Genomic DNA, 23,227 nt, shown 5'->3' with positions numbered 1-23,227 from the left:
CAGATTTGTCAAAGTGCTGTGCCATCTAGAGGAATTTGAAAGGCATTTTCCCGTGCCTCTCCGAAGAGCTCATGCCTGCCCCGTGCTGGCTGGCAAAGCTGCCACTGAAGGAGCCAAGCAGTGAGACCTGCTCCTGGGCCAAAGGCACTCCTGGCAGCCCCTGTGTCTGGTGTTCCTGCCCCAGCACAGCACCAAGGCACAGAGGGGATTTTTGTGAGTTATACTAAATGCCTTTAGAATGTGCTACTTTAACTGTTTGGGTGTGGTTTCTTATGGGTTCAATTTACATATTTACATCCAAGTGTGACTTAGAAAACAAGGGCACATCCCTACCCAAATACTAGGCTACTGCACTACTGCTGACCTGTTACAGGTGGGGTTTTTTTTGTTTGTTTGTTTGTTTTGTTTTGTTTTGTTTTGTTTTGTTTTTTGGGGTTTTTTTGCTTTGCTTTGTCATGTACAGCATCACAAAGGAAATTGTTATAATATCCAGCTACCAGTGACTACAGGCTGAGATGGACTCCATGGCTTTTAGTGTGAGGTCAATATTGAGCACGCTAATGCTAATTAGCATGAAAAAAGCTGCAGCCTACAGACAGAGGCACAGGGTAAATAGTTGGTGAATGTTGCTATTGACTGAAAATAGTTATTTAATCTTTTAAAGTGTTAAGTTGATGCAAAATATCCCCTTCATTCCTCATCAAGAACACCTCAGGTTTTATTCACCCCCTGATCTGGCCAGCTCAGCCTTACATCCTCAGCTCTTTCCTGCCCCATGTTCCTGTCCTGGTTCACATTTGTCTCCTCTGACTGGGAGCCATCTGAAGCTGATGGGCTTCCTATACCTTTCCTTTGTATCACCAGTATAACCCTTTGCTCTCAGCCATGCACAATCATTTTAGGCATCCTAATTCCTTATGTGATTCTGACTATCAAAGAACCATAAATTAGTAGGAAGAATGTCTGTCCAATTTGCTGTAAGAAAAATAAAGGAATTTCCCAGGTTCTCACAAGTTCAAAATCATCAGATGAAAATTCTACAGGCCACTTCCTTTTTGACTTGTCTTAAGTTTTGATGTCCTCTGCTCTTGATTTTGTCCCCACCTGTGAACCAGTGCTGTATGGCTCCAGAAAAAAGGGTCAAGAAAAAGGCCACTATTTCTGGTAGGAGGTGACTCTTAGCAAGTGATAGAGTAGGATTTTTGTTGTCAGAACCATCATCCCACACTGTTTGTAGTCTAGCTACAAAAACCCCAAATCCAACCAACCAAAAAAAGAAAATTAAAAAAGAGTGGAAACTAAAAAGCCTACTGTTACAAGAAGTAATCCATTAGCATAATATTCAGTGCTTTTAAATTATCATGTGTTTGTCAGGTCCTTTTGTAAACTTTACTCTGCTTTCTTTACTCTGCTTTCTAAGCTTTACTTCATGTTCACAGCAAATCTAGAGAGCTTTTCCATGTCACACCTTAAAAAAAATGAATTTTCACATCCAGAATGAACGTAGTTTCTCCTGGTTATCCATGGGGTGAGGTCAGGGTCTCACAGGCTTGCACTTGAGGTGCCGACATCCCCACTTTGCCCATGTGCTCCAGGTGCTGGGCCAAGATCTATTTCTGACTGTCATTAACTTGCTCAGTAGCTCTTAGAAGTCAGTTATTTCCTTTTGTCTTTTTATCCATGTCCTGAGCAATAGGGCATACAGCATGCAGGAGAGAAATGAGCTTTCACTGTATTTTCTTTCCTTGTGGGATTTCTGCAACGTACTCAGAACAAACAATTTGGTTTGCCCCTTGTCCCTTGTCCTCACAACATGCCTGGCTCCCCACCTCAACCTCCCCAGGAGAACAGAATTATTTCAGGGAATAAGTGAAACACTGCTGAAGCAGCAAGGATTTCACATTTTAGTCTAATACTGCAGCACCTGAGACCTGTAGAGGCAGCAGAACATATTTTAAATTATAAAGGATTAGATTAGGCAAGTACTCCAACCACTTTAATTTCAGAACCAAAGGGCAGATGGTTTATACACATTCAGCTGAATTCTGACCTGAAAAAGATGATATAGCTCCTCTGGGTGTAGCTATTCCTGCCTTCCCCATGCCAAACCCAGCTGTACTTATTCAATAGAAGAGACTAGAAAAGCAGGTTCAGTCAGTGCCTGGTAAGAAATGGCACCACTGACTTGAAAGTCAAATCAGTAGACAAGGAAAGTACATATATACATTTTGATTCATAATATATTTATCAAAATTACCCTGTGTTCTGTGAAAGAAGATTATGTAGAAGATTATGTATATGTTGCAAAACAAGAAATTAAAATGTGGCTGAGTAACTGAGTAAATATGTAGTATTATAAAGAAAGTTGTAATAATGATGATGATAATAATAATCTAAAATAGAGTAGTCAAAGACAACATGGGTCAATGGTCCCTGTTGCAGATAGTCTGTGGAAATTAATGCAGTGGGGCCACAAGGTAGGAAGGATTTCTGGGGTGATTGGTGGATATAAAAAGGTTAAGGGATATAAAAGAGTTCATGCTTTGAGTCAGACAGAATTTGTATGGTTTGAATCATCAGACAGACATAATTGAGGGACACAGAGATGCTGGAGTACAGCTTTGAAAGCTGATCGAAGTCTGGACAAAAATTACTACATTTTTATGTAGGAAAACCAGGAGAATTCTTACAAAGTGCTATTAAACCAGGCCCTTTAGCACATTGTAGGAGTATACATATGTCCAAACTGCCCTCAGAAATCTCTTGCAGATAAGCAATGAACCTTGTTTGGTAGAGAATCACACAACACAGTTGGGGATAAGAACTGCAGAATGCTGAGTGTTGCACAAACATGCAAGGCATCGTTGACCTTTAGGGTTTTCACCACAGACAAGTGCAGCAACACAATGGAAAGGTTTGCCAGTAAAGCCAGGAAGCATGACCAAGTTTCCAAAATCCCTATCTGTCACCTTACCCCCAACCTCCTTTGGATGATATGAAAGAATTTTTACTGCTTTGTGACTTGTCTTATAGAAGAAAATCATAGGAAGGAATTCTCATAGCGACAACAGGAAAATTAAAGAGCTAGACTGCCTCTTGAAAGAAATTCGGGCAATTGCACAGTGTAAATTGTAGAGGCATGTACTAGCCTGAAACATTTGTTTAGATGCATTGATTTCTTCAGAGGGTTTTTGGATCATTATCTCTCTGTTTCAGTTGTCTGAGGATCCTGGTGGATGACAAGCTGTCCATGAGCTAGCAGTGCCCTGGTGTCCAATGCTATCCTGGGGTGCATTAGGAAGAACATTGGCACCGGGTCGAGGGAGGTGATCCTGCCCCTCTCCTCAGCTCTAGCGAGTTTCAGCTGGAGTGCTGTGTCCAGTTCTGGGCGTGTCCAGTTCTGGGCTCCTCAGGACAAGAGGCACAAGGACTTCCTGGAGTCCATGTGGAAGGCAACAAAGATGGGGGTGGACAGAAAGGGCATCTTGTCAATAAGTATCTGAAGGGGAGGGTGCCAAGAGGATGTAGACAGGCTCTGCTCAGTGGTGCCAAGAAATAGGACAAGAGGCAACGGGCAGAAAACAGAACACAGGAAGTTCCTCTTGAATGTGAGGAAGAACTCACTGAGGGTGACTGAACGATGGAACAAGATACCTAGAGAGGCTGCAAATTTTTTATACTGGGGAGGCAAAAAGCTGACTGGACACAATCCCGAGTAACATGCTCTTAGGAGACCCTGCTTGAGCAGGAAAGTTGGACTAGATGATGCCCCGTGGCCCCCTACAACCATATCCATTCTGCGATTCTAATTAAATATCTGAAAGCTGAAATCCTTCCAGAATTTTCAAAATATGTGATTTCTCCCTATTTCAGACAGTGGAGAGGAAAAATTTTGGTTTCCTTAGTAACACCAAGTAATCAACCCTGCTATGGGGCAGTGTTAGCACCACTTAATTAGTGTCTTGTCTGAAGTTTCTTCTGTTTTCACTCAGAGCCAGGATTAAAAAAACATGAAGGAGACAAATTTTCTTGTGTTCAGGCTTAGTTGTTTATTAAATCTTATCTAAAGTACAGAAAGTTCAGCAACACTTCTAGCTACCAACTAGAAGCAAGCAAAATGGAGATCAATCCAGCTAGCTACAAGGTCTCTTAAAGCTAAACAGTCCAATAGAGAATTAATACCTCTATTATTTATACTTTTGACCAAATAATCAAACTCCCATGACTCCCAGTGCAGCACTAACTGTCCAACCAGAAATTACTACCTGAAACCATGAAGAAGACAGAATAACACTGAAAGAGACACCACCCAAAATCCTCCATCTTGTCCCATACCTATTACTATATTATAAAAACCTCAAATTTAAAACACTTCACCATGTGAAAGCGCACACTTATATTTAACTATACACTTGTGACTTTATCTCCATCACTCAAATTTAGAAGCCTTCTCCAAGGCCCCAGGTCAAAATCAGTGTTCTTCAGGGGTCACTGCCAGAAAGCACAGAAAGCTCAAAAACCCCAGGTTTCTGGGATCCAACACAGCCGATGCTCTTAATCTAGCCTATAAATGAGTTTGTGGTGGACCTGTGCTTTTTGGAAAATGTCCTCCAAGCCTGACATCATGTGGTGCTGGATCACAGCCTGCCCTCAAAGCTAATCAGCATGTATCTTAATGTGAAACAACTGAACAGCACTGCTCTTGCTAGTGGCATTTTCCTCCTAACACTGCAGGTGTCACTGTAAAATAGAGAATCTACTTGTAACAGGAGATTGTATTGTGGTGCCTTTGCAGGGGGATGTATACAGCTAGAGTTTTTGTGAAAATGTTTGTCCTCTAATGCTGGATTAAATGCTATCCTCTATTCTAACAGTGTTGCTTGATCTGTATTTGGTGTTCATCATGGTTCTCACAGGAAGAACCAAAATGTTGATGTTATAAAGGCAGATTTCCCCCTCTCCTATGATATTGCCATTTGTGAGAGAAAGGCAGAGCATCTTAGATCTGCAAAGCCAAAATGTTGCTTCATATGAATGGAGCAGAGCAGTGAAAGTTCAGCAAAATCTAAAAAAGAAATTAGTTTCTTGGGCATATGATTGTCCATGGAATTTTGTATTCCAGAGATGCCTGAGTAATTCTTTGCAGAAGAAGGTTCAAATGTTTTAATTTGGATGGTGATTAGGATGATATAATGAGGAAATACACTGAAGGATTCTGTTTGTTATATGTGAGCAGTATTTTAACTATGTTGTAACACAGTTCCATAAGACAGAGAGATTGTATCCTATCACAAAGGTTCATTGTGAGGATAAATGTATTAAAGAATGTGAATCACTTAGATATTTCAGGTGTGAAGGTCAGATCAGATGCCAAATGAGATTCACCTCTCACTCAGAAAAAATAGGTTTTACCTGTTGTTCCACTGTTTTCACTCTCTGATGAAAAACCACGTTGTGAAAGCAGGAAAAAAAATCCCTGATTCTTTCCCTTATTGCAAGCAAAAATCCAATTTACCCACAATTATAAAGATGCTTATAAAAGAAAAAATTAAACATCAAATCATTATTTTTTTTTTCCTTAATTGCAAGCATTTATGCCTTTGAAACATCCCTAGGGATATATTTTAGTAATACGAATTTTGGTACATTTTAAAAAGTCTTTGAAGCTTCTTTTAAGAATGATGCAAGCACTTCCAGAAAATGTGACCATATGAAATGGCATAAAATACTGTTTTAATTGTGCAAGTATATTAGAGACATAAACAGGCATGTTAGCATTTATAGATTAGTATTAATATATTTGAGTATATTAGGACATATCAACTCAGATATCCTGGAAGGAGAAAGACCGTAGCTGTCTAGGAAAGTGACAATGGCACCCATTTAAACAACAGTATCTAGGAAAGCCAGTGGGATGTTTGCCAGAATATCAACATCTCCATACTTTCTGTTTCTCAGGTTGGGCAGTGGTTACTCACAGCCCAATATTAACTACTGCAACCTGAACTCTCCAGTAAAATCTCAGCCACTGGAGCTTTGCCACTGAGCTACACAGCACTCAGTGCAACAAGGATACCCAGGCACTCTGTTCAGGGAGTAATTTCCCTTGACAGCTGTGTGTCAGGGCAACAACAGCATGTGTGCAGGATCTGGAAAGAACAAGGCTGTGAACCTGCAGGAAAAGCAGCAAAGTACAGCCAAATTGTGTTGTGCCAATATTTCAGTAAGCTCTCTGTGTGAGATAAAGGTTCTCACATCTCCTGGCATTTTGTGTTGATTCTGTTTCTCTAACCAGGAACATGGAAAACTGTTGTTGCTGTCTTCCCACACTTCAAAGAAAATGTTTCCTTCAGGCACATTTTTACCTTTGGCTTGTCCTGGCAAGTATATTAACAGGTTCTGAGAAAATGAAAAAGATACATCCTGATTTCATTATAATTCCTGTGCAGGGATTCCTTCCACTACTAGTGTGGATACATCATGACACTTCAAATACTTCAAATAGACATCTCATATAATTTTCTGTTTCCCTCACTCCTGCACTGAACATAAGGATAGATTATTTTAATTTATTTTATTTCTGATGGTGTGCTGCTCCTAGATACTACAGTAGAAATTTTTTGGTGACTTCCATTTACATTTAACTTGTTATCTGCACTTATTTGTCATAAGTAGCATATTCTCATAAACCTGTGGAATGACAATGTTTTTTTAGAGATTGCCTTTAAGTTCAGCACTATTATTATTGTTATTATATTACTTTATTATTATTATTATTATTAATAATAATAATAATAATAATTAGGTTGACGCATGAAGACCAGATGGATATGTCTTAAAACAATCTATTAGACAGTCCTTTTTTTAAACTTATGGCCTTAGAAGTCAGTTATAATTTGTATGTGTTAGCATGCTGAAGAAATGAATGTAAAACTAAATGTTAAATATGTTTACATATACTATGCCATTCCCTTCAGGTCACAAACTTCAGAATTAATTATTTTCCCTGGATATTTCATCCTTCCAGGGTCCTGAAATGACAGCCTTGGTTCCTAGCCAGGGTTTTGGAGGAATCAAATGAATTCCAGAAGTATACAGTAAGTAGCTTTTGTATTCCTGGATTATTTTTGATCCCTACAGTTCAACAAGAATTTATAGACTGTGCAATGTGTTGCCAGAAAATTTCTATAGTCAGAGAGTTTATTATCTATTCCCATCTCAGCTCCTGTGAAAAATCAATGGAATGAAGATTTAAATCCCCAAATTGTGTGGGACAGCTATCCTTATGTGCCCATATTAGAATTATTTGTTACTAGGATCAGATGGGTGTGCTGGTTTTACCTTGAAGGCACCTGAGGGGAGGGCGCACTAGGAAGTTTTTCTCCATGAGAACTTCCTCTGTGAATTGATGGGACCAGTTGGAGGCTGGTTTAGTTGTTGACAGCCTGAGAAACCGATTGGAAAAGTCGGTTCGCTCCGTGGATCACATTTGAATCAAGTAAACCCCGGGAAAGCTCTCTTGCCTTTCCATGCTCTCCCAAGGGAACACCGACCCGGCCCGGGCCCCTCTCATGGGCTGGGCTCGGGAGCTGCCGGGCCCCGTTTCCAACCGGGAGCCCCGATAACCAAAAGAAGCCGAGCCCATGGCTGAGATCCTGGCCCTTTTCCCGGTGTGTCCGTGGCTGGGAGGGGGAGGCAGCCGGGCCCGGTTCGGGAGAGCCCCCAGGGCTTTGTGTGCTGGGCAGGGCAGAGGGAGAACCCCCGGGCTGCGGCTGGAGCTGGGGGCGGGCAGCGCCGGGGGAAAGCCATGGACACGCGGCCTTGGCACCCATTTCTCCTCTGCGTGCGCTTTGCAGTTCTCGTCCTGCCCCTCCAGCGTGGCCTGGGCACCCTGAGATCCTGACACAGCCCCTGCAACTTCTGGGGGAGATTTTAACTTTTCCAATGCTCAGATAAGACTTACAGACTTTCCATCCTTCCTCGGGTGAGAGGGAGAAGACCAGAAAGGATGCACCAAAGTCAATGAAGCAAAAGCTAAGTTTCTACATGGAAGGAGAATGAGGAGATGCCATGAAAGTTGGCTGAAAAATCTTTTTGTACGTTATAGGGGTGGACTTTACTACATGAAAAAATTCCTTTAAACCATGAAAAAAAGACATTGGGGGGGGGGGGGGGGGGGCGTGGTGTGGAGTGAAGTGTAAAGCGTTTGGAAAACCCTTTGCCCTGAGGTAAAAAGGGGGAATCTCTGTTCCTGGGAATGACGAATGAACAGAGAGAAGTGAGCTGAAGAAAACTTTTGCCTTTAAGTAGCTCATCCTTAAAAGTAATACCCCATGACTTTTTACCATGGCCCACAGGCACAGTTTTAGGAAGACTGTGAAAGTGGGAGGAGTTTCATGACAGCAGATCCCAGGTGGCTATTAATGGAAAAAGTGGAGTCAGGAGAGAACTGGTTATTTCCTGTGTTGGAAAAAATCCTTATAGCTTGAAAAAAGAAACTCCTCTCCTTAAAGTGAACTGAAAAGAGCATTTAAGTAAGGAATTGACTGAAGTGTCTCTGTATGTTGTTAAGATATGAAAAAGAGGAAGAAGGAAGTGGTCTGAAAATCTGCTCTGAATTTATTATTATTTTTCTTTGTATTATTAATAAAGTTTTTCTTTAACCCCGATTAAGTTTTAAGCCTGCTTTACTTTTACTCCTAATCCTATTTCACAACAAAAGATAAATATATTACAATTGGCAAACCCAAACTATAGCATTTTTGGTGCGTTGGCTGGGAAACCTGAAAAAAACTAAACCAAGACAATGGGTTTTAAAGCAAGAGAAAGAGAAAATAAGGAAGATAATAGGGGAGGATAAAACCAGTTTTTAAGTGTTCTCAGGTAACAAATCTTTTAATGAAGAAGAATGGAAAGCTCGTACTTCTCTTCGTGGTAATCCCAGTGTGTACTCACCCACTTGGAAAACCTGTGGCTATTAAAAATGTCCGTATAGTTCAGCTCCTGTTTCATCTAAGACAGCTGAGACTTTGGTACTGTGCTCTGTCATGAACACCTGCAATGCTGCAGAAGGAGGTGCAAAACTCAAGAACAGTTTTCTTTGCCATTAGCTTTCAGAAAAAAAACCTTCCTGCTCTCTGTGTTTACCTTGGACTTCTTCACATCCACAGATCAACCCTCTGCATCTTAATGTGTTGTTAGATCATCTTACTGAAATCTGATTCCTTTCACTATTGTTGAATTGGATTCCCCAAACCTGAATTTTTGATGTTCCTTTGCTGGGCTAGGTACTTTTTTGTCCTTTGTAAAACCAAATGCTGATAACTCTACCCTCGATCCTGCAAAACACTTAAATACATGCTTAAACTTACTTGCACATGTACTTTGATGCACAGCAGCCAGTGCTCAGCAGTTTTCAGGTCCATTAGTTGGGGGGAATAGTTTTGAAATATTCTGTGAGAACTCCTCAAACCAAAATTCTTTCAAGCAGACCAACGAAGAGGAAAATATTCTGCTGGTTTTTCACTTTTTTTTTTTTTTTTCCCCTTGGGCAGGAAGAAAATTGAGTGGAAAGATAGTAAAAGACCTGATGCAGAGACGACATTCCTATTCCTTACTGGTGTAGCAAACTTTAGGGCACACATTCGGTTAATAAAGTATCCTGCATTGTGACCTTCTCATTCTCACTACATTCAGGTTCATCCCACAGCTATATGAGAAGCAGGGAACTGTAAGAGTGGCATAAAATGAGGATTCACACATACAATTTATTTTTTCCATTTTACCTAGGTCTAAAAAATTGGTACCTTTTACAAGAGTATTGGACCATTGTTTTAGACATGCTCAGAAATGTGACTCTTTCCTCTGATTCTGGATAAGAAAATACAGAAACAAACCTGATATACACATTTACACATTGTAGAGGGAAACCTGCAAGAATAAATACTATGGAAGAAAATTCTAAGATAGGTTATAGAGAAATATTACTCAGACACTATTTAGGAATGCACTAATTAATTGCCTTAGAAAATTTATTTGAAAAAAAGACATATTTTGTCCCATCTACTGTGAGCAGAAATATATAATTTTGTCCAGTTTTATTATTGGAGGTAATTACTCTCACAGTCTTATATATGGGCATGTACTAACAAAATTTCATATTAATCTTTACCTCTCTTTTCTCCCAGGGTAGAATTATTGACTGTGAGATTTTCCTTTGATATTGTTTTTTAATGAAGTAGAGGTTGCCTCATTCATTTTATTAGAAAACTACATGTATTTATTTTGCTTGTTTGGTAACCTTGTTTTAAAACCAACAAATTTTATGAAATTTTTTTCCACACCCTTCTAAGGTAGGTAGAGTGAAGTACTAATTTGAAGACCTTAATATGACACACAGTGGCAGACAGCATTTAGTATTAAGGGCTGTAATTTTCCTAAATCAATTATAATAATGTGTCTATTATCTAAACAGGAATTTAAAACCCATTTATACTATATTAATAACATTTAATGAAGCACTATATCTACAAAAGCAATTAGAAATTGCAATTCTGCCTAAAAGCCCAGTGTGAGCTGGCAAGTCAACACTTCATTCTCCTGCTTGTTGACCACATAAGTTTCAGAGGTTTGTGAGGTTTCTGCAGATTGGGGCTTTCACCAGTGATATCCCAGTGCAATTAAGATTCCAAAGTGCAGAGCAGCGGGGTGCTTCACATCTAGATGTTTCATTTCCACCTGCTTAGGCTTTGGTGTCAGACCTGGCATGTATTCAAAAGGTTTCTGTGGAGGCAGTACAATGATCGACTGCAACACCTCAGCCTTTCAGCTACTGATTTACTAGTCTGTGATACCAGAAGCTCTGCTACATTTCCTTCTCCTTTTTGAGGCAGTTTCACTCTGCATATTTCCCTATCTCACCCTGTAGCAGAATTGCCTTAATTTCTCTTGCTGTTGCATTTTGTATATGGTAATTGCACAGTCATCAGACAGAGAGACTCTCCACGTTCATTACTTCCTCAGGCATTGGGCAGGACACAGGAATTACATGGTGACAGCAAGTCACAGTACCAGGAATGAATCATGTGTCTTAGCAACTCTGCATCAACAAGGAATCCAACTGCAGAGTATGTCCTTCTCATCCCATCCACAGCCAATTGCCTACTGAATCATTCTTTCTTCCCCAGCCAATTTAAAAATTAAATCAGTGCTATTCATCATTTTCAGAAGTTGCCAAAAATCTTGGAGTCTTAGCACCTGAAGAACTGTATTAGACACAACTATTTGCATTTTCAATAATTCTCCTTTGAAAGTCTTGAGTTTTCATCTTGTACTGAACTGGCACAGCTTCACTTAGTTTTCTCACAATTACAAGTTGCTGTTATAAAAAAAAAACCCAACTTATAATATATTAAAAATATTGGTTAGCATACCTTCATACAAAAACAGCAAGAAAGATGATTTCTCCTTTGAGTGAATGCTGCCTGTGAACTTGAGAATTTGATAATTTTAGCTATAATTAATCTAGTGCAGAGATAGAAGGGCTAAATCATAGTGCTTCTTTATGCTTTCCTTCCACTAAAAGAAAGAGAATAGCTATCGACCTTTTGCCAGCAGCAAAAATAAATTGGTTTATTTAGCCCACTGTTTATATGGAGGAGAGAATAGAAGTGCTCTATAAAACACGCTCACCAGCAAGTCCATCCATTCTAAGACTGTTGCCAACTTCTGCTTTTAAATGCTAAGCTTATCCAAAGGCCCTACAGTGATAGAATTTCTTCACTAATGTTGGTAAAGTTTGGAGCTGGACACAAATATCACACCAGTAAAATAATATGCAGTTCCTGGGATATGCAGTCCTAGTCTGTTCATGGGAGTGGGTGAAAGAGGAAGGAGGCAAGCTGTCAGTTGGATGCTAGAACCCCTCCAGGGCAGTGGGGGAAATCTGAGCTGAGGGAGCCAGAGACATGCACCAGACCAAATGCAGATAGGAAGGGCACACATGCAAGCAGGTGTACACCTGCAATCTCCTTCAACAGAAAGGACAGCCTGAAGGAGAGACTTGGGATGCAGAAGATGTCTTGTGGCCTTGTTATAGTAATCCTTGATTTACAAGAGGACCCAGGACCTGATAACTTAGTTATATGGAATGATCTAATTCATGGTTTGTTTTTAATTCTGAATTTTTATGCTAGATATGGCCATGATTGAAATGACATATATGGTTTTATTTTGACTAAGCATTCTCTACTAGCTCACTAGGAGTTTCACTTTGACTTGGAGGGGTTTGATTTCTTTATTTACCTTTGTTTTCCCTGACAGGAGAAGGGGACTAAATGTTGCTGTCATCTACTGCTGCAAAACTAAGGCCAGAAAAGAGTTTGTCTTGTGGATACATCCACCAAAAAACTGAGCATCACATAAATGAATAACCTAATCGGTCTTCTACACTTATGAAGAGTAGAGCTCAGTTAGGCAAGAGGATGATTAGCATTTAAGGTGTAAGTTAGACACAAACTCATGGGAAAAAAAAGTCCCTTTTCCCCATAAAATAAAAAAGTCAGGGGATATGGATCAAATTTTTCAAAAGATTATGTTGATTTCTGGCAGAATTGAAAAAAATGGGTTTTATCCATCTTTGCGTTAACTTCAATGATGAACACTCTTTGGTAAAATCTGTGAAGACTGGGCAGGTGGGGCTCTTAGAAAAACTCTCACAGCATCTTCCTCTGCTTTGATCTCTAATGAGAGAACTGCTACGATGTTTGTGACTCCTTACAGAATCACATAAGTCACGTCTTCTCTTACAGAAGAGTTCATGTCAAAACCTATGTAAAATTCATTGTGCAGAGCCCTGGAGGCCCTTTAAAATGAAGAAAAATCCATGAGATGTAAGGGAAAGGGAATGTGATACCTTAGGTTTACAATTTGTACTTTCTTTTCAGGTCTTATGGTTTTGCTAAAATTAGAACCATAGACTACTACAATTCCCAAGTCCCTGTAGCATTACACTGGGGGAGTGTATGCACAAGATATATGCTATATGTTATTAAAAATATATAATCTCCCTCTATTATACATACTATCACTATATGTATATCTAAAATGGAAATATGTATGGAAAAGTTATATTCCACTAAAAGGAACAAAAGGAAAATAAATAGGGAAAGAAATCTATTCATTGTAGGGAAACGTGCTCTTTTCCAATTTTGAAAGGTTGACTGATAGTTCATAAGGAAATTTAGACACATATCACTAAATATGTCACTGAAAAATAACCTCTCTGAAGTACCTACAAAAACTCCCCAAAATCTGCACAACTCAAATAAGAGACATCCTAAATACTCATGTAAACTAAGTGTCTCAAAATGGGTTTTTCTGAGTCAGCAGGTTTGTTGCATGTTTATATCTGATAACTGCAGCATTACTCCCTTACTTTTAAAAGCCTTGCAGAGTTTCTGTTTCTAAAACAGCAATGAGACACAACCCTTTGCATTTTCTCTACCAGAATTATCAACTTAATCATGAAATACTACTTTTCAGAGTTTTATCTGCAGAATCTCATTGAATTCTATGCTTCATCTGAGCAAAAACATGCTGACAAGCTGTAATTAATATCTATGTGTGGTCAGCAGTAAAATAAATTTGGCAGGCAGTGAAAGAAATTCATACCAGCTCTGAAGAGCTGTCAGGAAAAATATGACCCATTTCATAATGACTAAAAAGCATTTCTCCCCAAACATTTCTCCTTGTAGATCATTGGGAAAAGCTGTGCCAAGCTGCAGTTCTGACTCACAGATAAAAGTGTGAGAACAGGTGCTGGCTGTAAAGACTGGTATTATCCTTCAGAAGGGTGAATTAGTATTTGATGCTCTCACTACATAGATCTCAAAATGTTTTTAGAAAAGCTTGAGCATAATTTACTGTCATTCTCCAGTGGATTGATAATGGACCCAGAAATAGCTTAAATTCATTTATCTGTGTTAATACTCACATGACAGTAGAGAGAGAAACATAATTTAGAATGTGCATTTTTTTTCCAGATGGCTAACTCCACATTTGTTGGTAATGATGGAGAGATAATAATGCCAGAACAGAATAAATAGGAATTCAAAGAACTAAGAACCAGTATTTACAGACGTCAGCAAGAAAGACAGATTGGTATAAAATATTCGACTCTTCTGTCCATTGTCACAAGCCATTTTAAGACAGATTTTCTTTCCTACTTCTCATTGAGATGCATCTACAGACTGAGTGGCATAAAGCAAAATAATGGTGTCTGGTTGCCATCTCTGGATTTGTATCCCGTCACTGTTTCACAGCTTGAGTTCCTGAGCCAATGGCAGTGGCAATCCACACACACCACCCTCTTCCAGAGGATTTGTTTACTGCCATTTGTCTGTTTCCCCATTCCTTTTTCCTTCTCCCTGGAAAGCTATGTAAGCTAAATCCTGCTCCCAGCCCAACTTCTGTAACTCTGCAGTTGCCCACTGGAGGGACAATTTAAAATTCATACACACTTGGCAATGTGCCCACTTCTGCTGGTCCAAGGTTGGTTATGAAAAATGCTGCAACCCCTCGAAGAAACAAATAACAAACATCAAGTCCTCATTATACTCTAGAGGCTTTGATGGATTTCTTTCCTTGCAGATCAAAATCCACATAACTCTTGAAGTATTTTGTTGGGTGTTTTTTTGGTTTGGGGTCTTTTATCCCCCAGTGCTTATTTGATGTTGTGAGTGCCGTGGGCACACCAGGAGGCTCCTTTGGAGATAGAAGGCTCAGCTGAAGAGCAGTTTAAGAACATGTAGAGGTTTTTCACTGACACAGGACACTGCACTTGTCCAAACACATGGCATTTTATTCACTGACTGTGCCAGCAATGTTTAAGGTTATATTAGGCCTTGTTCAAGTGTTAGAGCAGCTTTTCCACTGCTAAATTTACACCTCTGCCACAGCATCATTATTGGGATCCTCTGCAAAGGCCTAAAATGGGAGACACAGTTTTCAGCTTACCACAGTTCAGGCACTGAGGTCACTGTGTAAGCCCAACAAACCAGGACTTGAGGCATTTAATTTTCCAGTCAGGAAATTCTCTGCCTTGGTAGCAAACTTCCCTGGGACTTCAGCTGTGTCATGTTGCATATATCCTCCCAACATCTTCCCCTGATCTGGGAATTGAGTTAAACCTGGAGATAAAAAACCATCCAAAGTCCATCAACTCTGCCACATGTAGCACTGAATCTGGATTTAGTGCTAAATATAAATAGCATGCAGAGTCTTTCCAACTTATTGGCATCATATTGTGGCAGTATTTTGAACATGGTAAGGATCTTGTGAGTTTTGTGTGTATGTATTTTATTTCCTTTTTCCTGACTTAGAGCATGAGGAAATTTAACTGTATTACTTGAACACATAATTTAACTTTTAAAGTCTCAGCACTGAGGTGCGAGGAGTGAGCTCACAGCTTCTGTCAGTGAACAAAATCAGTGACGTGTCATGCAAGTTCCTGTCCCCAGTGGCACCACATCAGCCACAGCCTGGAATTTTGTGGAGAGCCTGGACACTCATGACAGCTTGCCAGACACAGAGGCTTGGGCAGATGGCTCTGAGATGAAGCAGAAGTCAGGGTCACAGTATTGCTTGGGGTGCATTTAAATTAAATTGTCTATTGGCTTTCTGACGAAGGCTAGTTTTCTACTTGGATTACTCAAGCATAAAGAGATATACTCCATAGGGACCTAAAGGAGTGAAAAATCTGTAAGCTAGGATTTCATTAGGAGAAATTGCTCCCTCAAAGTGTGTCCTCAAGACATGATCTTAGGAAAGTAATTTAAGGGCTGTAGAAAGCTCTCTCTGTGTAAAGTATCTGCTTATTTGGGCTACCACCAACCCAGTGCTCTGCACTGGTAATTCTGTGGTGGATGTGACATACCGTACTGTCAATTAATAGCAATTGCTTAACTTTACACATTGTTTATAACAGCAGTCTGTTCAGGAGTATAGATTTTTCAAATGTAAGTTTTCAGGAGAAAGACAACCTGTCCTATGCCCATCACTGTGTCAAATATTCAGGAAGTTGTTATATTTATAGTTCCCAGTTTATATACTTTTATGTAATTATTATAAAAATGAGACTCAGTATTAAGTACACATTTTGCCTCAACACTGAAGAATGCACGTAGCTGTAAACTGTGTCTCTGGTCTTTTGTTTCTGGGGTTTTTTTTCCTGATTTCTGTGACATAAAAATGTCAAAAAAAATTATATAAAATTGTAAAAAAACCCCCATCTACTGCTCTGATATAAACCCAAACAAACAAACAAACAAACAAACAAAAAAAACACAAACAAAACCCCCAACAAAACAATATAATGGAAAACAGCCTCAGCTGTAGTAACTGGTAATTTGTAGCATTTCAGCCATTTTGGCTTTGAAAGTCACTTAAGTCTGCTAACATTCATGCAGCTGTCTCAAAAGATAGAAAATAATCTAAAATTGTTCTAAGTAGATGAAGACAAACAGATTTATTAAATGAACACAGGGTACAATACTAACTCTGATAATCTCTGCCAGATTCAGTGCCTTAATGGTATCAGATGTTCTTGGCTTTTCCCTGCTCATGAAGGTCTCACTTTACAAATAATATTTATTTATTTATTTATTTATTTATTTATTTATTTATTTATTTATTTATTTATTTATTTTCATGTTTGGTAGCAGGATTTTCAGGACTTTCCCCATGCTACTAAATATAATATCCTTTAGAAGCACTAAATTCCGTTCCTGGAGCAGATTTCCAGCAGAACATCAAATATAAACTAACAATAGAACAAGAAAGCCTCTCCAGGCAGGCAAAAGAATATTGCAGCAACTTGTCCATGTGATCCTCCTCGTTTCTGTAACTGAGGATATTCATCATCTTGACAGCCACGCTTGAGAGAAGATCTATAGTTTCTTTCTCAGCCACATATCTCTGGAGCATGTAGAGTCACAGAACAGTTTGGGCTGGAGGGGACTTTTTAAGGTCACCTAGTGGAATCCTCCTGTTAGGTCAGGTTGCTCAGAGACTTGTCCAGCCTGACCTTGAAAGTTTCCAGGGATGGAGTATTTGACACCTCTCTGGGCAACCTGCTTCTGTGTTTCACCACCCTCATTGTAAAAAAGTTCTTCCTTATATCTTATACCTTCCTTATATCTCAGTCTGAATCTACCCTCTTCCTGTTTAGAAACATTAAAAGCCAAACTTACCCTATAGCAACAGACCCTATTAAAAGGTCTCTGTATATCACAGCATACTGTTTTCTTCTTCTTCCTAAGATATCACTGATATATGGAATTGATGTGCACCTTTAGCATGATGGCTGCTCCACTAAAAAAACATCTCATATCAACTTTACTCAGGGTATTTCTACAGATAAAGATTTCACAGAAAGAAAGGAAGGGCCCATGTGTCCATATTTGCACAGTGACTGTACCAAATTAAAGAAATGGAGCTGAAACTTTCACATAATCCCAGAGGGAGGATTTAAGTAATGTTTTCATTAGAAACCCAGAAAAGAATTCATGGACATGCTCAACTGATACAAAAAATCAGTTCAGGTGAGGCTGGCTGTGCTGTGATCAGGATCTTAATTTTCCTTGAAAATGTGTTTTTCTTGAAACTGAACTTTGTGGGATTGTACTAATTTGCAAAACACTGCCTGAGAGGGAAAGAATTTTTACAATAATGCAACATGCCACTTTTCATAAGAACTTAGTTTTAGGTGCTTTATTTAGCAATTTCCTATGCTGTAAAGGAATACAGAGTGTTTAAATCGATTTGGTTTCAAGGTCATTTTTCTGTTTAGTATGAAACTTAATTTGGAAATCTGAAAACCCCAGACAATCAGACTTTCCATTCTCTACCTCACTTCTCCTCAGATGATTTGTGTTATGTTTTTCTAGGCTGCTTGTTTCTATACGTTGATTGGTGAAAATGAGAATGTATAGAAATTGCCCATGTCACGGTTGATAGAAATCATTGTGTATGAGGTGCTTAAAGGCCTTTGAAAAATCTGACTCCAAGTCTCTGTGGTATAATGTGGAGATGTGCGTAGATAAGATTAATGAACACAAGTTGGGCAGAGAGAAAAACATAATTAAGCTGTTTCTGATGCTTATCAGGGAGGAAGGAGCCGTGAATGAAAAGCAGTTTATTTAATCAGGGTGGAGAGACGTGTTCATAGCTGTAGCTCGCTGGGAGCAGACCTTTCCTTGCTCCTTTAGGAAGCTGCTTGTTAGGAGCCAGTGTGGAGTGGTGGGAAGCCACAGGGAGAAGAGGCATGTACGGGAGCATACCTCAGCTCCCTGTGTTCTGTGCCAACACTCTTCTGCAGCAGGGCTGTGACAGGGCAAGAAATGTCTCAAATCAGACACAGGTTTGATGTGTCTGATAGTCAGTCCCATGAATCCTCCCCTCTCCCATAGAGCCTGGAAAGAGGATACAGGAGCTGAAGCACCATCATGAACTGTTGTCCTTTTCTAATTGCTGGTGACACCACTGGGAGTCAGCAGAAGTGGAATCTTGGGTACGCTGGTTTCCCACTTGGCACCACACTGTGCCACCCAGACTTTGGGTCGTGATTTTTAGGGTTTTTTTTCCAAAAATATGTAGGAAAAGGGAAAAAAAAAAAAACATATAAATTTTCTTCCACTCTGAAAACATCCACCTGTCTTGTCAGCCTGGGGTAGTCCCTAACATCCCAAGAAGGGAATGGCAGATTCAGGGTCTTGAAAGGACTCAGTACAGAGCAGAAGAGTGGACTTCAGACTAAATCAACTGCAAGGATGGTTCCCGTTAAGTATCTGACCCAATACATAGAAGCCAAGTTTGATAGCTTTTTTACTCTGAGAGTAACTGAGCACTATCATGGTTTTCCCAGAGGGGTTGTGGAACCTCCATCATTGGAGATTCTCAAAAGCCATCTGGATGTGATCCCAGGCAGCCTGCTTAGCAGGAAGGATTGGACCAGATGACCTCCATGTGTCCCTTCTAGCCTCAGCCACTCGGTGATTTGTTGTTCAACAAGATTATTGCTGTTATTGTTGTGTCCACTTGCTGTTTCTCTGTAGATAACACAGCAGAAGCTCTTTCTTCCAGCCTCTGGGCTGTCTGCTTACATCTGAAGCTTCTCCTAAGGCACAGTAAGGTTGTCAGGAGACCGTGACCTCAGAGGCTGCTTATGGCTAATATCATAATACTGCTTTTGATCTAACAGCCTCCTCACTTGGGGGAAGGAGATAGTATTTTCACTGAGCCTATATACAGAGTGGCCCAGAGATGGAAGCAGGGTTTGGCTGCTTATTCCCATCACCATAAGCTAGAAACCAAGTTAGCCATTATATCACACAGATACTATGAAATTGTTATTCACCCTTTAGCGTAAGGCATCTGCTTTAACTACAAAACAATTATAAGCAGTAAATTCAAGCAATTTTACATCCTTTAGTTCCAGTTATAGGTTAATACCACCTTAACAACAGCTGTAATGATTTTTGCCTTCTTGGTCATGCTCAGTTTGATAGGTGGATGGAAAAAAGTCTGAGCACTCGAAATGCACATTAACACCACACAACCACTGTGCATGGGAGCACATCCTGGTGGTGCCAAATGTAGGTGTATGCTGACACACTGCATTTGGGCAGTTTTAGTGCTGCTATGAGATGCCTCATCTTAGCAAGCAGAGAATGCACCAAGCATCACTCTGGCAGTGTTTCATAATCAAGATTCTCCTGAGATGTGGTAAGTGATGAGTAGTTTAGGCCATCTCACACTGATAGGTGGAGGTGGACATCGAGGTTGTAAACAAGCCCATTCCACCAAGTCATTTCCCTTTCCCCATTTCCATTAACTGCAAACTGCCCTTTAAATGTTTAACTCTTCATCCCCTCAGATGTATCTAGAAAAGCTTCAGGAACTGCCACAGCAAATGTGGCCTTTAACACACAGGCAGTAAACACCTGGAAAATGTGTGCAAGCATCACAGCACAGCTCTAGATTCACAACACTCTTCCCCCTCACGGAGACCTGCAAGGCTGAGCCTCATCTGGACAAGGTAGGGGCAAGTGTGTCATTTCTAGGACAGAACATTAGAGCAGTAGTGAGGAGGGCACCAGAGAGGTGGATACATTGCACTCTCACAGCTTTCTGTGGTGTTAGGTGCTGAGAGAAGGATGGCAGAAGATGTCACTGTTCAGCTAATGCACTTTCAAAAGGCTGTACCAAATACTTGCACTTTTTCTGATAAAGTACCAAATACTTGCACTCTTTTTATTCTTCCCAGATACAGCTTGCTTTTTTGAAGAGAGCATGGCTCAATTCAGCCCTGGTGTAATTACAGAGGCTTCAGCTGAACCTCCTTGTAACCAGGCTAAAATGGTTCTTTTGTTCCACATTTTCTTAACCAGCCATAGCTCCATTGTCCTGGCTTTTAATATTTGTAGCAAGCTAGAAATTGCTGCCTGAAGTGCTTTTGTTGTCCATTTGCAAGGGATGACCTTCCTTTTCTCTCGGCACAACTCTACAGATGAAAATGTAATCTTTCACAGTTGAGTGGCTTTCAATACACAAACAAACGCAGAGTGAAAAAACTTAGCTCGGCTATTAGCTGCTCTCTGTAAACAATTACTTGTCTTAATAGGGACTAATATAAGAAATCAGCATTCAAAGAAAGCAAAATCACTGCAAAGCCTGTCTTGCAGCTGTAATTTCTTCCTGCAAATAGAACTGTGAAGCTACTAAGTCAGGCGCTCTTCATGGAGTAGATAATCAGCAAAGGAAGTGCAGAAACAAACTACACTGGTATCCATGGGAAGAAAACATGTTTGTTTATTTGTTGTTAATTATGAAGACTGTAAATACATGCTGACATACAGAAAGCATATGCTATAAGGAATTTGGTGGCTTTTTACCAATAGAAAGTTTAAATAAGACTTCAATAAAGGACAAACAACTAGTGTGTGCAGAACACTAGAACAAATAAGAATAAGCTAGGTAGTAACTTTTATTTGGTGAATTCTAATGCATAGACAGTTCATTAGGAGCCACAGGAACTAACTACTCAGAGATGCACTAGTATAATCAGCTAGATTAAATGCAACCTTTTGAACCACTAATAAGATTACATTTCAGTGAGCTAATCAATGCAATATTGTGATTGCATGGAGTTAAAATAGACTTTTAGAATAGAAACCAGACCAGTCATTTAGATGGAATTAATTGTCCAACTTTCCTTGTTTTTACATTTCTTAGAAGTCAAAGTCAGTGCTAATAGCTTTATAGAATCCTTTCTTTGTTATGTTCTGTCTGTTTATTTGCCATTCACTGGAACCATCTTGTTCAGCCAAGTGAAGTGATTAGTAAAAATCTCATGCTTTGTTTTAGTTCGTGGAAAAGGGACATCTGGGGAGATGCTTGTCTCATTTTGTTAAGGGACACTAAAGATACCAATAACTGAGCAGCACAGACAAAGACTTGTTTAAAGGCTGAATGTGGACCCTGCAATCTGTCCCACTCCATGTCCTGGTGACATTGCTGTCCTGCTGTGTTTCACAGTCACCTGTCTCTCACCTGTCTCAAGGCAGAGGCTGTTCACATTCCTCAGCTTCTCCATGGAGCTCAAACTCTGAGCTTAAGGGATTGGCTGTTTAGCACAGCAAGCAGCAAGTCCCACTGAGCTGTGTGGCTTCCCTGAAGAACCTGTATGTGGCCAGTTGTGGCACTGTGTCCTGGTTTACAATACAACATACATATTCTATTACCATCTGAGAAGGGTGATCATCCTTATCTCTGTGGGAAGTATCTTCTGTTAATGGGCCATTGAGTCCTACTGTATAACTGATAAGATTATATCATCCCATTGGGAGATGCTCCAGCCAGGAGGACGAGCCAAGCCTTTCCTACCTAGATAAAAACTGAGGTTTAGAACGCCAAAGACAGCCATTTTCCACTGGATTCCAGAGGAAGAACCAAGGTTTTTCCACATCAGCGCTGGACCCTTTGGAGGAAAACTGCACCAGCACCCTGACTGACAGGATATCAGGTTGTATTCTGACTCTGTCAGTGGTTTTATTTTTATTATTGCATGTATTTTGTTTTTTTTTTTTTCCTTTTTTCTCTTCCCTATTAAAAATTGTATTACTGACTTGAAGTCTCACTGGTTTTGCTTTTCAAACCAGTACACACTGCCACCAGAGAAGCCACATATGTCACCTGCTAAGGTAGCATCTCTGCCTGCTGAGCACCTGGAATACACAAATACAGTCCATGTCATGCAGTACCAAATGCTTAGCAATAATTGTTATGTTATGGGATAGCAGCTCATTTGAACAATCATAAAGGCCCACATACGTTATCCCCGAATCTGCTCCTTTTTTACCCCCCCAGTCAGGCTGTCTCCTGACTGCCCACTGCTCTGTGTCCTTTGAGCAGTTTAGCTGCTTTATACATACATATCTATATCTATATCTATATCTATATCTATATCTATATCTATATCTATATCTATATCTATATCTATATCTATATCTATATCATCTATATCATCTATATCTATATCTATATCTATATCTATATCTATATCTATATCTAATCTATATCTATATCTATATCTATATCTAATCTATATCTATATCTACATTATCTATCTATATACATTTTATGTATTATATTTTTTTTGTTAAAAATCTTGTCTCCCTCAGTTTAAATAGTGGTTTTTTTTTCTGCTGGTACGAAATCAAATACTGTGCTCTAAGTGTAAGTAGATGAAAACTTCTACTTTCTCATATCTAAAAACAAAATCATGTATCTCATGGATCTTGCTTCAATCTTCCATATACCACTAATCAAGACTTTTATTTTTCTCTGTCAGGTTTCAGAATTTTGTACATTCTGAGGTCAGATGACAGGATGCAATGTTTATGCAATTTCTTTTTTTAGTGTTTCTCTTTAAAAAAAAAGCTATTAATTTGCATTTTGGTGGTCATGGTATGCCATGAGTATTCATTGTTCAATATTCATTGTTCAATATTCATTATTCACTGTTCATTTAAAATAAAAAATGAAATCCTTGACACCTTGAGCCAGAGCTCTGGGATAGAGAACTGTCCTAGTTTTACCTTGAAAGCACCTGAGGGGCAGGCACACGAGGAAGATTTTTTTCATGAGAACTTCCTCTGTGAATTGATGG

This window comes from Cinclus cinclus, chromosome 5, assembly GCF_963662255.1.
Source record: "Cinclus cinclus chromosome 5, bCinCin1.1, whole genome shotgun sequence".
NCBI lineage: Eukaryota > Metazoa > Chordata > Aves > Passeriformes > Cinclidae > Cinclus > Cinclus cinclus.
Note: the sequence above shows the minus strand (reverse complement) of the source record.